Raw genomic sequence first — 15,382 nt, forward strand, 5'->3', positions numbered from 1 at the left:
AAATGCAGCCCTGGTTCCCGCAGGAGGCCCCAGACCAGCAGGTGGGCACAGCTGCAGTGGTGCGAAGCCTGGCCTTTTGGGACCCTCCTTGCCAAGCCTTGCCCCACAGCAGGACAGGCCACCCCCCACTGAAGGATGGGCTCCTTTCCTCCGGCAGATACGTGGCGGTAATGTCACTACCTGACCCTTCTTAGCAGCTAAAACACCGGATGGCTGCCACCCAGGGGGCCATGGAGGACCGTGGAAAAGTCCTGTTAGGAAAGGGATTTGATTATTTATTTATTTTTTTAAACTTTTATTTGCATTTATTGTTTGCAGCATTTATTCCCGGGCCATAAGTTTTTGTTTCTTCAATTTCTTCTGGGATATCTTTTTCTTCTGGGCAAACTCCTCTTCTGGTTTAGGAACAATCTGTTCTTTTTCAGTAAGGATCATCTCAATGTGGCAGGGAGAGTTCATGTATGGGTTGATCCGACCATGAGCTCTGTAAGTCCTGCGCCACATCTTGGGGGCTTTGTTCACCTGGATGTGCTCAATGACCAGAGAATCTACATTTAAGCCCTCAAGTTCAGCATTACTCTCTGCATTTTTGAGCATGTGCAGTAAAAATTCAGCACTCTTTTTGGGCCACCGACCCTGCGTCCAGCCCCACTGTTTGGCCTGGGCACACCTACCAACTCCACCATTGTAACGACGGAATGGTACACACTGCTTCTTTAAAGTGACATCCTTCAGAGACTTGGTGGCTTTTCGGATATGCATACCCTTAATGGCCTGGGCTGTTTCACGAGTGTTCTTAAAGTGAACACGAAGATTTGAACCTCTCGATTTGCGTGATTTTGTGGGGTTTTCTGGGTCAAGTGAATAGCGAACCATTTTTAGAGGTCACCTCAGGCCGCTGACCGGAAAAGCCGATTATTCTTATAACACGGATAAGTTCTGTATGGTAAAAAGAAGAAGAAGGAGGAAGAAGAAGAGGAGGAGGGGGGCGGGAAGAAAGAAAACATTGCTTCTTTTAAGAATACCTTGCGTCAATGCCTTGCCTGTTGTTGAGTACATTACAGGTTTTCAACAAACATTTGTTGACTAAAAAACATATAGAAAAATTTTAAAACATCAGGAAGCATCAGGAAGAAAATAAAAATTAATCTCACAAGTAAAATAACTGCTGGTAACAGTTTGGTTTCTATTCTTCCAAACTTAAAAATATATAGCCCTAGGCTGGGGGATCTAATTTTTGCTGCTATGGGGGTTGAGTCAATTTCCAGCTACTTTCAGCTGTCATCCTATTCAGGCTGCATTTCTCCTTTAGCAATGTTCCCCGTCCTGTTCTGTAAAGATAAGAACTGGGGATATAACAGCACGCATATGTCTGCACTGGTCTTTCTTTCACGGCAAAATGACTGTAATTCTTAAAAAGTTGGTGGGTACTTTCCAAACAGGGCTGGTGAGAATGTAATTGATGTATCTTTGTTGGAAGGCTACTTGGTAATCAAAAGACAAATTCATGCCTTTGCTTTATTCATATGGGTGTGCAAAGATGCATGTACACGGTTGGGCATTGCAGTGTTGTTTGTGAAAATGGAAAAATAAGCTGCAGAGATGTGCATCCTGGGTAGGTCCTAAGAACTCCACAGGGAGGGACCCTTTGGATCAAGGCTGTGGACCTACAGGCTGTCAAGGCAGTCACTTCCAGCCAGCGTGTGGTGTGGTGATCAAGGGCACCCTTTAGCCCCTTCCACTAAGAACCTCCATCCTTAATTCAAATTAGAGAACATATTTCAATGACAGCGTCTCTCACCAACATTCTCAGTCTACAAAGACACGTGATGCAAATGGTTTTCAAAGATGCGAAAACTCTAGTAAATAATGCATTTTTAAGGTTGTATGGTTGGGACTGTCTTCTAACCCTTGTGTTGGTTGAAGCTTTGTGGTGAGAGTGGGGGCATGTCATGCATCATAGGTACATGCCACCTTTCCAATCCCTTAAAGTCTTTAGATTTAGTCTTCAAGAATTTTCTGCCATCTCCCTTTCATCTATCCTTGAACAACTTCGATTCCTGGTTTTGATGAACAAGTGGAGCAAACAATAAAAATAATGCCCAGCTCTTCGAAGTAGGACACTGGATCCAGAGTTCGGCAGAGTTTATCACTAAATTTTTCCTTCTCAGGCAAATGCTGTCAAGAATTCATTTCCACACACATTCCCTAGACTTTTGTTGTTATAAATCAGCCGAGTCTTGTGATTATTTTTGCGTTTAAGCCTTCACCTGCAAGGGGAACTTTTTAATTGGCTCTCCAAGGTATGGTGGGATTTTCTCAAGTTATAGCTCAAAAGAAAAAGAGGAGCCGGGGCGGGGGGTGAGGTGAGAGAGGAGGTAAAGCAGGAACAGTATCCGCAGGAGAGAAGGAGGGGCTTCTTTAGCTGGCAAAGGAGGTTCCGAAGTTGTTGTGGTGAGGTATATTCGGGGTTCTACTAATCTTCTCATGAAGCCTCATGACAACTCTGGGATCTCACTCTTTCCACATCAGAGCCCTAAGCTTTCACACTGGAGAAGCTGTGAATTAAACTGACATTGTCATTCAGCAGTCTTGCAGAATCAAACACTGCCTTTGGTTTTCTGCTAAGTCATATGGCTGCTAGAGAGAAGAGATTTTGGTTCTTCTCATTGGGATTTTCATTGTTTTTCTAGACTACTTTGGTGCCTTTAGCATCAGTCAGCTTCCAGTTCAATGATAAGAAGCACATAGGTATCCGGAAACCTTACCCCATAGGCACTGCATTCCTGATGACCACCAGCAATAATTTACTTTCCCATCACGCCAGTGTGGGATACAGGTTATGACAGACTCCCAGGCCTGAAGAACTCATTGGATTTCCCCTAACACTAGTTTTAACTAGTCTGGGTAATTAATACCGTTTTCATGAGGATCTGTTGCCTGAAACCCACTCCTAACACCAACGTATGTACCAGGTAGGAAATTTGGGTGCAAAACCAGAAACTAATTTTGAAACAGATGAGGCAGCCCTTGTCAGGTAGTTCACGACCCCGAAGGGAAAGAGGTGTAGACACTCGATGGGCTCCGAGGGGAACCAAGATTGCACAGAGGCCCAGTCTGTGAAGAAGAGTAAGGCTGGAGCCGATGCCAGATCCATGTCACCAGAAGGAAGTCTCAACTCCTCCTGCTTCCGTGTTTCACTCACTTAATGTCCAAAGTCTGCAGTGGCTCTGCTGAGGACATATGCCCGAGTCCTCGCTACCAGACAGTGGGAGACCAAGTGCCTAGTATTTTTGGCTTATGGAGTAAAAAAGGAGGGTATGCCTTTCAGTAAAATTCACGTAATTGCATATTCCCCAAACGTGTGATAGGGTTCAGATGCTGTGCCGTCAATAAAAGAAAATGTCTCCCACCGCCCACGTGAGTGGGGACATGGATAATGGAAGTCACCTGGGGCTGCAGGAGAGCAGAGGAGCCTTCCTGTAGATCTGATCTGATCTTCCTGTAGATCAGCCTGTGAAAGGAAACTGGAATCTCAACACTCAGAGCCCAGATTTGAACCTGGGATGGCATGACCTGCTTTCCTGACTAAGAAGAACGAATCTCATCTGATGAGCGCATTTCATCTCCTGGATCAAGTCCTGAACTTCAACACTAAGACCTCTGCTTGCTTGTCGGGTGTGCCACTTGGCAGCCCGTGCCCTGGTGAATTGGCCCCTCCTGTCTCCCTGCTCCGTTTCCCGCAGCCCCCGTACCTGGCAGCTATCTATGCCTGTAGCCTTACGGAGTGAAGCACTGGTAAATCAGCTCAAGGGGAAAGAAAAGACAATCAGTAGTGTTTGATTTGCAGTATTTGCCAATTTGTAAGTACTCCCACCATGGCCAATATCAAGCTGCCAATGGTTTAACGTTGCTGCCTGGCTGAGGGCACCAGCTTTGGTATCTACAGCTGGAAGTGTCTTTAGAATCATCGTGAAGAGTGGTTCCCATAAACTTTGGCTGTCTCTCAGAGTCTTTGGAGTTTAGGAGGGATTAACAGGAGGCTGTGCCTATCAGATGTAGTGTATCAGGATCCCCAGGGAATCTGAATTTTTAACAAGTTCTCAAATATTTTGAATGTATAGTCAGGTTTGAGAAACACTGCGTGGCCTCATCTCTGTAGATCTGGCTGACTGATCTCACTGCTAACGGACCCTCTCGTGTCCAATAACTCACCTCTCCTTCCCACAGGCTGCTCCCTTGGGTGCCCCACCACCTCTTTTCCCCACTATCTTGCGGCCTTCTCAAATTCCAGGCTGAAGGCACTGCTCGTGAAGCCATGGCTTGTAGTTGGTACTGAGGTTCCCTCCTTCCCACGCCGTATCTACTCTGACCCGTTCAGGACCCCGTCTCCCCTGCAGCCTCCTCCTGGGCTCCACCGGACAGACCTAAGGTTCCGCTCACATCTCCTGCTCTCTGCTCTTCCTCCCTCTGCTCATGGCCTAGTCCTTGGTTGATAGGATCCTCCAGGAGAGGCTATCAGCTTTGATGGTGGTGGTTAAACAGGGCAAGGTGCAGGATGTAGTCTTTCCTGGGATATTCTGATGTTCACTCAAATACTGGACCTCCAGAAGCTTCACAGAGACAATAGACACCAATAACCCGGAAGATACGTGGGTATTTGCCTTTCCCCAGTAAAGAGTTTCCAGGTAAATGGCTGAAGGACCCTTTGGGGAAATCTAGGAGTAAGATGCACATCCCATGGTTGGATATTTTGGAAGAGTCCTTTACTCAAGCTTACTCAGATTTCCCTTTCAAGGGATGCAGGGTCTCTGAACTGATTCAGATCTGGGAACTGGCTGAGAGGTCAGGAATCTCTTTTGTGCTAACTATTGGGTTAGCTCGGAGCTACAAATCAAGTAGGACTGGGGTGGGCTTCCCATTGTCAGCCCCAAGGACCTCATGACCAATCAACCACAACCAAGCTCTGTGTGGCACAGACCACGTAGAGTAACCCCTAACTTGCATCTGAAGGTGAAGAATCACACTCCTTGAACTCTGACACCCTAGGATCCTCCCGTCCCCACTCAAATCAGAGAATCCTTTTCCACTGTAATGTCTCCAGCCAGCATCCCTGTCTATAGGGAACAGCTACTAAAATGCTTATCAAAGACATAGAAGCTCCACATACCCATGCCCTTCCAAGACTTTAGTGAAGGGAGTCGTTGTTTGGATGGGCAAGTCACACATGATAAATCCGCTCCAGTTTTCCTATCCCCGGAGGTCTATGGCTTCTTTCCACAGTATACCAAGGGATCTCTATACTCCACATGCATTTAGAATCTGCCTCCTGTGAATCCTGGTTCAAGTCAACAACTGAGCAAACAAGTTTATCCCAGCTGCTCCAGCTGTGATATTTTAACTAGAAGCTTGATTGGCTACACTCAGAAAAAAAAATTCAGACTTACTTAAATTTATACTCTTCGTACTTTACAAAATACTCCAAGAATCCATACCCACGTGTGTTCTCTAGATCTTTGCTGATATAAATTAGCCAGTTTGAAATTATTTTCATGTGTGAATCTTCACCTCCCAGCAATTGGTACCCAGAGTCAGCTAAGGTCTTTCGGTAGCTGTAGATCAAGGGACAATGAGGGGTGGGGCAACTGATGGCCTCTTGCAATGAAAATCCCTCAATCTGGGCTATTCAGCTGTCAGACAGGGAGAAGGGTCTGCCTTGACTGGCAAGGGAGATTCAGTACAATAGGTGATTTGGTATAACTTGAGTTTTCCAAATGCTCTCATACATCCACACTGTAATTTCTGAAGTCCCACCCTTTCTTAACCACAGACCTATTTTCATCAAGGAGACTGCTGAAAGCTGTAGATTCCACTGACATTAATGTTTGGCAACCCTCGGGATCAGCTTCCGTTTTCAGCTATTTCAGGTTGTGTGACCGGAGGTGAGAGATGATCCCAGTACAGTCAGAGAAAGTCCCGGGTTTCAGTACATACAGAGTGACACTTGAGTTTATGATTAACTTTCTTTTAAACTGCTAGGATCAGCCATCCAGGCCTGAAGCCACTTCTAGTATTCCATGGGAACTCGACTTGATCCCTTGGAAACAGGAAGCAAATATTCACTCAGCTTTTTCTACTATATCATATGGGCTCCTAGATTAGCATCCCCTCAACTACCTAGATTTTCATTATCTTCAGGTCCAATAAGGCCAGGATCAAACCACATTCCCATCTTTTCTCTGAGGATCTTCTGCCTATTACTCATTCCTGGTACCAATCAGGACACTTTGATTAAAGAAGAGGCCATCCCAGGCTAATGGAAACACAGAAGGCAGTCTTGCCAGGATGGCAAGGAGCTCAGAGCACTGAATGGAGGCCAGAAGAGTTTCCCTCATAAAATGCTCATAAAGTGGGCAGGATTTCAGCAGGTCCTGGTAAGGGAGCCATTGTTGTCACCACAATGGATACTGGCTGCAGCCAATGGCCTCACTGTCCTTGCCACACTTCTGCCACCTCCAGAATGAATTCCAAGTTCTCCTACTTCTAGGTGTGATTTATTCTACATTCATAGTCTTATTTATGGGCATATAGTTGGCCAAGCTTAAGGCATTACCAATTGTGCTGGTTAATTTTGTGTCAACTTGTTTAGGTTCTGGTACCCAGATTTTGGTCAAACACTAATCTAGATGTTGCTATGAAGATTTTTTTTTAGATGTGATTTACATTTACAACAGTCGACTCTGAGTAAAGCAGATGACCCTCCATAATGTGGATGGGCCCCATGCAATCAGTTGAAAGCATTAAGAGAAAAAGACTGAAGTCCCCTGAGAAATAGGGAACTCTGCCTCCAGACGGCCTTCGGACTCAAACTGCAATGTCAACTCTTCCCTGGGTCTCCAGCCTGCTGACTTGCAAGATTAAGACTTGTCAGAGCCCTCAATGTCATGTGAGCCGATTCCTTCAAATCAATCTCTCTCAACAAACGTATGGACACCAAGGGGGGAAAGTGGCGGGGGAGGGGTGGTGGGGGGATGGATTGGGAGATTGGGATTGACATATATACACTAATATGTATAAAAGAGATAACTAATAAGAACCTGCCATATAAAAAAATAAATAAAATAAAATTCCAAAAAAAAATATCAATCTCTCTCTCTTTCTCCTGGCATTTTTGTCTTCCTCAGCCACAGACAGGTTCCTGTCTTCCTCCAAGACTGAGACAATTGTGAATTCCCCAAAAAAGGAGTTAAGAGGATTCACATGCTGGGCAAAAAAAGAAAAAAGAAAAGAGAATAAACATTCACTACAGGACCTATGAGAACTGATTCCTCCTTGAAGAAATCAGGTTCATCTAGAGCTGCAGGTGTCAGGGGAGAGGTTCTGGTGAAGACTTGCCCTGCTTCTTCTTCCCTTTGCAGGCTGAATCAATGTGGTGGAAAAAGCTGGAGGTAGAACACTGTGTTCAGTGAGTAAAAGCAAGTTTGGGCAGGGGGCACCTGGATTTGAACCAGGGACCTCTTGATCTACAGTCAAAGGCTCTACCCCTGAGCTATACCTCCACCTACTCACCTATATTTAATAAGCACTCTAAACCTGCAGAGCCACACCCTGGGTGTCACGTTTTGAGGTGTGTACTTGCTAGTGCTCTGCCATCCTACACCCCTGCAAATGGATGCTCTTCTCACTGTGCCCACCCCCTTCCCCTGGCTGAAGGCACTGGCGTTGAACTCACTGAGGTTTGCAGCTGCAACATCCTTCAAACCCACCTAGAAGAACAGGACTCAAAGCATTGGCTACTCAACAGATTCTTTGAAGTTACAGTGGAAAGGGCAAGGCTGGGCAAAGGTAAATGCTCTTGGGCCCCTCCTGAGAATCCCTAAACCAGACTCTCTGGGAAGGGGACATGGGGACACTGTGTGCCTCTAACAGCTCCTGATGATTCTGACTCACAGATAGTTTTGGAGCTATTGATTTAATCTTCATGGTACAGATCTGACAAAAATGACAGTAGTAATTAAAATCATGCCCAAACAAAACACAACAGATTAATGACCAAGTCACAACTAGAATCCACGGGTATGCTTAAGGGCCTCTTTGCACTAAACATATTGGGCAGGAGAAGAACCGCCTCCTTTATCTCTCCTCTTCTTCCTCTTCCCTCTCCATTTGCTGCATCCTTCCAGTGTCAGATGGAAAAAGTAACCTAAAGAGAGGATGCAATGCAAGGAAAAGTGATGAAGTGGGAATGAGAGAGATTTATGGTCCCTAGAGCATAGACAAAGGACAGAGTGAATGCAAACAGGTGGTCAGAACAAGAGGGAGGGCCAACAGGTGACACACAGACTTGAGCCAGAGAGTACGTGATGTACAGTCAAATGTTCTGCCTTGAACTACATCCCCTTATCTGTTTAGACTTTCCTGATTTCCGGTGTTGTCCCACCTGAGGATCCAATGTGCATTGTAATTTCTCCTCATTTCTAGTGAACTAGTGAGAACAGACTGACTAACCTCATTTAGACAGATCCTATTTGGCTTTGAACTTGCTGTGTCCTTCCCCAAAGACCTATCACATGACTTCTAGGAATCTTCCCTGCCCAGAACCCTGCAGCCTCCTTCTCAACACCTGTGTGAGGCACCAACCCAGAGAATCATTGTTTAGAGCTGGAATCTTCCCTCTTTCCTTCCCTCCTACTTGGTTTTATCTGTGCTAACCCACTCCCTGTACTCTCTCTCAATCTCACTCTCAACCTCTGCACATTGGTGTACTTTGGGCTTTGTCTTGTATTTCTTATTCTCTGTGCTTCTCCCCTTCTCATTTTCTACTCCTTGGCTTTGAAAGGGAGATGCTTTGCCAGAGAGATCACAGCATCCTGCTGGTCCCAAACCATCAGCTCAGCGCAGTTGGGTGGGCTGGGACCAGGCACAGAGACTGGCTATTTGAGCTCCCAAACTCAGGTCTCCCGTATGCCCTGAACCAGGGACCTCTTCCTCTGTGGACTTTTCCCCTAGATCCCAAGGATTCAGAGAAAGAACAATCATCCCAAGGGGCATAGCACATGGAGGCAAAGAACTGTAGGAATGATGTCAGGGAGGCTGGAGCCCAAAACTCATTGTGATTTGCAAAGAATGATCAGGGCAAAGAAAGGGTGTTTTCTTCTTTTTCTTCTTGGAGCAATAATCTAATTATTTTGATTAGACAGGAAATACACTTCCAATACAGAGAATACAATTTCTTTGAATCTCTCTAATGTGCCTTATAGAATTTAAGAATATAATATGTTAAATGTTAAAAGGTTAACAAGTTAGAAAACAAGTAAGCATCAAGAAAAAAATTTCCTGTAATGTCATCAGTTTAACAAATGTTAATATTTTGATGCTTACTCATCAAGAATTATAGTTTAGAATCAAATTTCTCCCTAGGAGAAAATTAAGCTAATCACTATCCTCTTGGTGGTCCACTATCAGGCTTTCTCTCACATTGGTCTTCTGTGCTCACTTAGAAACACTCCTATTCCTTTCCTGAAAATAAAAAAGAGAATTGGTATGGGGTGTAAGATAGACTCAAAGACGTATTGTACAACACAGGGAATATAGCCAATATTTTGTAATAACTGAAATGCAAAGTAACCTTTAAAAATTGTATAAAAATTTTTAATAAAATATTAAAAATACATAAAAGAACTAGAAGAAAAAAAAAGAGAGCTGGAGTTAAAGAGTTCAGTTTTATCATCAGGCCTTTCTAATTGTTGATGTCCTGTTTCTATCAAAAAATAAGTCTTAAAACTACATTCGTGGAATTTTCTTCAAGGTAGGATGAAGGAGTTCTGGCATGCCTGGACTCCTGCCCAGAAGAACCAGGAAAGTCAGTTAAGCAATAAAATTTACATCTTAAAGACACCAGAGCATTGACACTGATGATCTGCAGCCACTGTTTCCCTAGGAAATTGCCAATCCTGCGCCCTGATAGAGTATGAGCTTGCAGTGTTTGCTCCAGCACAGAGGTGCCAGGAAACAGAAAAATCGAAAGAACTTTTGGCAATTGTGCAGTGATGGAGTGAAAAAAAAATGGAGAGTTTGGACTTCTTAAACATGTAACCTGTTTCCCTCCCTCAAGATAATTGATGCATTGTGAAGCTCCATGAATCAAGAGGCTAGAAATCTAAGCCCAAATCCTCTAAAAAGAAAAGTGGATATTCCTGTATTTCAGGGCTGAAGAGGCAAAGACCTGCCAGGGGTGCAGTTGAAAACCTGGGAGGGCCACACTCTAGAACTGGGATAAGACACAGGTAAAAGGAGTATTACCCAAACTGCATTTTGTTTTTCTTAGCAGGAAAGACTGCTCATTTCCTTATTGGTTTAAGATAATCAGCTCTAAACTATATCTTTATTTCAGAAAAAGAGTGAACTCTGTCTAGTGGGATACAATTTCATCTGGAGTCTTCATTCTTTTAATGCACAATGTCTGGCATTCAATAAAAATTACTAGATATACAAGGAGACAGAGCCATACAAACAAAAACCAAGAGAAAAACAGACAATATAAGCAAGTGATCTAGATGTTGGATTATAATAGAATTTAAAATAACTTTAATGATATATTCAAGAAAACAGGAAAATGGAGAAAATGGATAAAGTATGGAGAATTTCACTACTTATAATTTATAAGAAAAAATAAAAAAGAAATTACAAAACTAAAAAGTATAACACTTAACATTAAGAATTTAATGCATGTGTTTAACAGACTCTTGGGCACAGTAGATCACAGGATTAGTAAACAGGAAAACAAACCAATAGAAAAATACTTAAATTGAAGTCAAAAAAGGGGAAGAATGGACCCCCTGAAAAAGGAGACAAATGGAACAGTTAAAAGCTCTAACTCACATATTTTTGAAATCCCAAAAGGAAATAAGAAAGAAAATGAGGCAGAATCAAGATTTAAAGGAATAATTGCTGAGTTCTTTCCAAAACTGATGAAAAAAATCCACCCACTTATTTAAGGAACTCTGTGAGCCAAAAGGAAGATAAATACAAAGAAAACTACATTTAGATACATCATCAAAAAACTGATTTTTAAAAAGAGAGAGAGAAATCTAAAAAACAGCGTGTGAAATAAATGCGAATTTTATGATTTACAGCTAACTTCTCAATAGAAACTATGGTATCCAGGAGACAATGGAATAAGATTTTTACAGTGCTGAAAGAAAATAACAGCCCAACTAGAATTCTATACAACAATAATTACTTTAAGAACAAATTTATTAAACTCCAATTAAAGGGAATTCCCTGGCGATCCAGTGGTTAAGACCTCGTGCTCCCACTGCAGGGGGCACAGGTTCGATCCCTGACCGGGGAACCAAGATCCCACATGTGGCATGGTGCAGCCAAAAACAAAAAACCAAAAAAACAAAGAAACTCCAATTAAAACATAAGATTTTAGACTTGAGAAAATAAAACCCACCATAAGCTACTTACATGAACATCACCTTAAACACAGGGGCACAGAAAAGTGGAAAGTGAAAGTATAAATAAAGATACATTATGCGATACTAAACAAAAAGGCTAGTGTAGATATTAATATGATGCAAAATAGACTTTAAGTCAATAAGAATTTCTATATATAAAAGGAATATTTTAAAATGATAAAGTGGGACTACCCTGGTGGTCCAGTGGTTAAGACTCCTTGTTTCCACTGCAGGGGGCATGGGTTCGATCCCTGGTCAGGGAAGTTTTGCATGCTGTGTGGTGTGGCCAAAAAGAAAAAATATAATAAATAAGATGCTAAGGAAGTCATTTTTTGTTCACTGTTCAGAAGATTCATTCCTGAATCTCTCCTGAGATAAAGGACAGGAGAGGTTGGCCTTTTTAGCATTTCAAGTCCTTCAAGGGAGCAATTAAAGGAGCTATTCTGGCACCTTTGAAGGCCTATTCTCAAGATGCAGGTGTGATTTCTCAACACAGTATTGCCTGAGAAAACAACCCATAGCAGGAGGAGGAAGAGGAGGAAATGGCAGGTTCTCAGGGACTGTTGACATTCAGACATGTGACCTTAAAATTCTTTCAGGAACATGAGAATGTCTCGACCTCACTCAATGGCGATTGTACAGGGATGTGATGTTAGAGAACTGTGGGAACCTGGTCTCCTTGGTTCTCATTGTCTCTAAGCCAGAACTGGTCATCTTTTTGGAGCAAAAGAAGGGTCCCTGGGATGTGAAGAGAAAGGAGACAGCAGCCATACACCCAGCTCTGTGTTCTCGTGACACCCAGGGTTTGTTGCCAAAAAAGCCAGGCATAGAAGATTTGTTCAAAAAAGTGCTACCGGGAAAGTATCGAAGCTGTGGCCTTGGGAATTTATACTTAATGAAAGACTGGGACTGTAAAGGAGAATGTGAAGGATAGAAAGGATGTTATTATGGACATAACCAACTTGTCACAATAATGAAAATCCATAATAAAAACATGACCGCCAAAAGAAATCAAGTATATAAATCACATTGAGAAAAGCCCCACTTTGTCAGTAACTTTTGCAGAAAATATGTTTTTGTAAGCAAAAACCCACATCATTTTTTAAAAACCCACATCATTTTTTACATATTATCTGAAAAGATATTTGGAAAAAGCTGGAAAGTCATCTGGTCTATGCTGCAAATAATCATTCAAACCATTTCGAATATAGGATTGGATTAAACCTTCATTCAAACATGTTTGAAAATCAGAGATTTTATTTATTTATTTTTATTTTTAAAATTTATTTTATTCAAGTATAGTTGATATACAATGTTGTGTTAATTTTTACTGTACAGCGAAGTGACTCAGTTATACATATATTCTTTTCCATTATGGTTTATCACAGGATCTTGAATATAGTTCCCCGTGCTATACAGTTGTTCATCCATTCTCTATATAATAGTTTGCATCTACTAATCCCAAACTCCCAATCCACCCCCCTACCCCATCTCCCTTGGCAACTGCAAGTCTGTTCTGCGTCTGTGAATCTGTTTCTGTTTCGTAGATAAGTTCATTTGTGTCATATTTTAGATTCCACATATAAGTGACATGATATGGTATTTGTTTTTCTCTGACTTACTTCACTTAGTATGATAATCTCTAGGTCCATCCATGTTGCTGCAAATGGCATTATTTCATTCTTTTTCTAAGGCTGAGTAGTATTCCATTGTATATAGATAGGTACCACATCTTCTTTACCCATTCACCTGTTGATGGACATTAGGTTGCGTCCATGTTTTGGCTATTTTAAGTAGTGCTGCAATGAACACTGGGGGTGCATGTATCTTTTCGAATTACAGTTTTCTCTGGATATATGCCCAGGAGTGTGATTGCTGGATCATGTGGTGACTCTATTTTGAGTTTTTTGAGGAACCTCCATACTGTTCTCCATCGTGGCTGCACCAATTTACCTTCCCAGCAACAGTGTAAGTAGGAGGGTTCCCGTTTCTCCACAGTCTCTCCAGCATTTGTTGTTTGTGGACTTCGTAATGATGGCCATTCTGACCGGTGTGAGGTGGTACCTCATTGCAGTTTTGATTTGCTTTTCTCTAATAATTAGCGATGTTGAGCATCTTTTCCTATACTTGTTGGCCATCTGTATGTCTTCTTTGGAGAAATGGCTAGTTAAATCTTCTGCCCATTTTTCAATTGAGTTGTTTGGTTTTTTGTTACTGAGTTGTATGAGCTGTGTGTATATTTTGGAAATTAAGCTCTTGTTGGTTGCATCATTTGCAAATATTTTCTCCCACTCCATAGGTTATTTTTTCATTTTGTTTATGGTTTCCTTTGCTATACAAAAGCTTTTAAGTTTAGTTAGGTCCCATTTGTTTATTTTTTGCTTTTATTTCTATTGTCTTGGGAGACTGACCTAAGAAAACATTGGTATGATTTATGTCAGAGAATGTTTTGCCTATGTTCTCATCTAAGAGTTTTATGTTGTCGCAATTGGACATATGAGGGAATAGACAAATTGGGAGTACAGTACTTTCCTTTCTTTACCTTTTGCTTCTGCCAAATATCCCTTTGAACTCAGTACCAAGGCTGTTTCTCTTATTACAAAGCTCAGTTTATTATTGGATAAGAAATAGAAAGCCCAGGGACTTCCCTGGCTGTCCAGTGGTTAGGACTCCACACTTCCACTGTAAGGGGTGTGGGTTCGATCCCCGGTTGTGCATATCCCACATGCCTGTGCAGCGTGCCCCAAAATTTTTTTTAATTTAAAAGAATAAATAAAAAATAAAAATAAAAACTGAGGCTCATGCCTGTGCCGCGCAGCCAAAAAACTTTAAAAAATTAAGATACAGAAAAGCTAGGCCATCACAGACATTCAAATGAGATGTCAAAGTTGTGTGTGTGTGTGCGTGTGTGCGTGTGTGCGTGTGTGCGTGCACGTGCGTGCGTGCATGAGTTAAATACTTTTTAAAAAGCTTTGGGGATTATCTACAAATATGAAAACATATGTACATATATGTAGAACTTGGCAACTAGTAACCACTAGCTCTACACAACTATGCAGGGAGACCCTTAGTGTCTAAGTATTTTATCATCCTTGGCACCATTTCCTGAGTAACAGGAAACACTCCCAATAAAAGCTAAGGTGAGGGCAAGATGTAGCAACTAGTCTCTCAAGTTTGAGGAGGTGTCCTGACAGTCTCTGACACTTTGCTGAAGTGGCTATCACTGAAGTGGCCATTGATAGGAGAAACGGGGTAAACTGTGAACCCAACTAGTATTGTAATTCGGCGATTTTGCCTTCGTTTTTCAGCAATCTCAGTCATTCAGCAGCACGAGCTGAGGTTTTTTTATTCGGGCTGCGTTGGGTCTTTGTTGCTGCGCACGGGCTTTCTCTAGTTGTGGCGAGCGGGGGCTACTCTTCGTTGTGGTGCACAGGCTTCTCATTGCAGGGGCTTCTCTTGTTGCGGAGCATGGGCTCTAGGCACGCGGGCTTCAGTAGTTGCAGCGCATGGGCTTAGTTGCTCCGCGGCATGCGGGTTCTTCCCGGATCTGGGCTCAAACCCGTGTTCCCTGCATTGGCAGGCAGATTCTTAACCACTGCACCACCAGGGAAGTCCCACAAGCTGAGTTTTCTAGTGCAGTCTTTGGGAAGTCTGTCCATTTCCATCTCAGTCAGGAGAAGAGGATGTAGACATTTGAGCTTTCCTTTGTATGTCTTTGAGCTTCCCAAAGCCATCAGACTCGGCACTTCCTACTGTTCTAGAACAACAGTTGGTCTCTGAAAGTTTTGTCCAAGAAGAGGTGATACTCAAAATCTTTAACTATGACCACAGACACTGACCAATCAGAATGGACGCCAGTCATAAACAGCCATTAAATGCCTACCAGATGAATAACCAGCCTCGAATCCAGATGGCCAATT

General features: G+C 42.6%; 1 pseudogene across 1 annotated transcript; it reads right to left on the minus strand.

Moving 5' to 3' along the window:
* Positions 1-279: 279 nt before the first annotated feature.
* LOC309632266 (large ribosomal subunit protein uL22 pseudogene) lies at positions 280-924 on the minus strand (annotated as a pseudogene). Its single transcript has one exon. The product of its transcript is annotated as a large ribosomal subunit protein uL22 pseudogene (transcript).
* Positions 925-15,382: the final 14,458 nt, after the last annotated feature.

This window comes from Balaenoptera borealis, assembly GCF_965194805.1.
Source record: "Balaenoptera borealis genome assembly, chromosome: 7".
Classification (NCBI taxonomy): Eukaryota; Metazoa; Chordata; class Mammalia; order Artiodactyla; family Balaenopteridae; genus Balaenoptera; species Balaenoptera borealis.